General features: G+C 33.8%; 1 pseudogene; it reads left to right on the forward strand.

Moving 5' to 3' along the window:
- The first annotated feature begins 714 nt into the window (after positions 1-714).
- On the forward strand, positions 715-2,253 carry LOC149558216 (protein LATERAL BRANCHING OXIDOREDUCTASE 1-like; annotated as a pseudogene).
- The last annotated feature ends 676 nt before the right edge of the window (positions 2,254-2,929 follow it).

The raw sequence follows: 2,929 nt of genomic DNA on the forward strand, positions 1-2,929 counted from the left end.
TTGGGTTCAAATCTACTCGAGTTTAATAAATAATAATAATAATTCATCAAAACAAATAATAATTAATCTTGGCTTCGGCCTCTTACCACATTCTGAATGAATCCTACATATGAAATGATTAATAATGCTAAATTTAACTTCTAAATGAAATTTTATATTACTAGTGAAGTTATTTTATTTTTAAAATTATCATAAGAAATGAAAAACAGCAGTCATCTATAATAGAGGGTGTAATCTACATGAAAATATGTATAGAGAGAACTTTTTATCAATAAAAGATAGAAGCAAAAAAATATTATATTACTTGAAAGTAAAATGCTGCCAACAAACAATAGTCATGTTGAGTCATAAAGCCGCGTAGAATAATAATAATGTATCTGTGAGCCAAACAAATTGACTTGCAGAGTTTCCCTATCTAGATCAGAAAGATGAGAGTTATTGTATACGTTTTTTCTGGGATGAGCAAAGGAATATGAGAATTATTATCAGTAACGAGTTATATGGAATATTTTTGATATGACTATTAAAAAAATAAAATACAGACAGTTGAAGCATGTGGATGATTCCATGAAATAAAATATTCAGCAGCCACGTTCTTAATTTTATCTTTACAGCTGGATGATTGCATTTAGAGCTCATCCCACTTCAGCACTTGATAGGATTTCTGAGAGTGCAGAAGCAAGTAGCTGGTTTGTTTAGATTGAAAGAAGTATTATGTTTAATTCAGCTGCGGTCTTTAATCCCTCTGATGGAACTTCAAGAAGATTTTCAATTCCTGTTGTTCAGGAATTGGCATCTCAGAGTCTTCAAAGCCTTCCTGAAAGATACATCAGATCAGAAAAAGAGCGTCCAATTGACTTTCCTGTTCATCAAATGGACATTCCCACAATTGATATGGACATTTTTACAGGGGATTCAGAGCTTTGCAGGCAAACGGAAATAGAAAAACTTGGTATGGCTTGCCAAGAATGGGGATTTTTTCAGGTGGGTGCATCAAAATTGATTATAAATTAAGTTGTAGATTAAAAATTGTAATATGTTCAGATCAAGTACAAAATGCAAGAGATTGAAGGCTATGGCCAGGCCTTTGTAATTTCTGATGACCAAGTACTAGATTGGGCAGATATGATGTCCTTTACTCTGCCTCTAGAAAATAGAAAAATGGATTTCTGGCCAACAAAGCCAGCGGATTTTAGGTACCTAAATCTTTGTTAATTAATGTTCATACAATTTTATTGATTGATCTCATGTAAAAGACTCTTTTTCTCTATTCCCCTGTTCTAGTTCTCTTATTGCTGTAGGGATTAGAACATATCTACTTCTTCATACTTTTTTTCAAAATAATTCCTTGGTATAGTTGCTCTGTTCTTGCTCAACTTCTTTTCTCATCATTTTCATTAAAATTATGGTGTCCGTTTGTTTCAGATAAACCGTGGATCTATATGCTCTGGAAATTCAAAAGCTTGGCAATAAAATTCTTTGCCTCTTACCAGAAAAAGTGGGACTAACACCAGATTGTTTCCTTGAGATGTGTGGTAAAATGAGACAGAGAATGAGATTAAATTACTACCCACCCTGCCCAAGACCAGATCTTGTTTTAGGCATAAGCCCTCATTCAGATGGAACTGGTTTGACAATGTTGTTGCAGGATGATGAGATAGTTGGGCTACAGATCTGTAAGGATAGTGAATAGATTCCCATTCAACCCATCCCTGGTGCTCTGGTTGTCAATATTGGGGACATGCTTGAGGTAATGAAGATGAATTTTTAACAGTCTTTAGGGCAAAACAATTTGTAGGAACTATCAATCTGAGTTTAAACTAATTCAAAGAATGTTTCTATGGGTGCGTAAATATGGGTTTTAACCCAAGCTATGAATGGTTGTCTAGATTAAAGAAATCATGAATTATTTCATGTATCTCTTCATTGTTGATGAATTGTCTCCTGCCATTGATATTGGGAACAATGATTAATGCCATCGGATCCTTACCAAGTGCATATTTTGTTTTTGTATTCTGAAATAGGTGATATAAGAGCATTGAGCACAGAGCGGTCACAAACATGAACAGAGATCGAATCTCCATTGCCATGTTTTATGGTCCGGACAAGGAAACAGAAGTGGGTCGTGCTCCTGATCTCATAGACGAGATGCATCCATGTCAGAATAGAAGATTTATTCAAGCAGAGTATATACAGCATGTCTTTTCTGGAAAGCTTGATGGGAAGAAGTGCATTGAATTTGCCAAAATCTAATTAGAACTATAAATTTCTTGATTTATAACTGTTCAATTTTGGCTTGGATTATCTGATGATTTGGACCGAGAGTGGGCCAGGTAAAAAGACCTGCAGTCTATTTGATGATCTTCCATCATGGGTTTATTTTGACCTTTTAAGTTGGAAGAAGTGGCCAATAAAATGCAGAGAATTGTCGATTGACGTGGATGATTGTCAATGGAGATCTACTCGAAGTGTTACTCAGATCTATGGAGACGTATTTAACGATAGTCACTGATCCTGGTGAAAATAAAGAAAGGTGCAGACAAACTGTAGAAAAGATAAAACAAAGTCATACTTGTTTTTTTTGTCAGATTCAGGAAAATGTAGAATTTTTTTGTCAATTATTTTGTAGTTTTCGACAATAAACTATGCAGATCATAAGATCAAATGCTGAAATTTTCAGAAAAATCTACGATGCTTTCGATTTTTTCAAAATTGGTCAACTTTACAGTTTGTTGGAGGATAGCCACCTCCCAAGTTTTCAATATTCCTTATCTCGAAAAATGTATTTCTTAAAGGTGCAAAGTTTTACGATTTGTTTTTATCATTAAAAATATAGCAATAACTAGCATATTAATAGCAATAAGCACAAAGTAATCCATAGTTTGCTTCAATCAGTTTCAGGATTTGTTATTATTATTATTTTATTGTT

The sequence above is a fragment of the Cupressus sempervirens genome, chromosome 5, assembly GCF_028749045.1.
Source record: "Cupressus sempervirens isolate cs-2001-9-10 chromosome 5, ASM2874904v1, whole genome shotgun sequence".
NCBI classification, from domain to species: domain Eukaryota; kingdom Viridiplantae; phylum Streptophyta; class Pinopsida; order Cupressales; family Cupressaceae; genus Cupressus; species Cupressus sempervirens.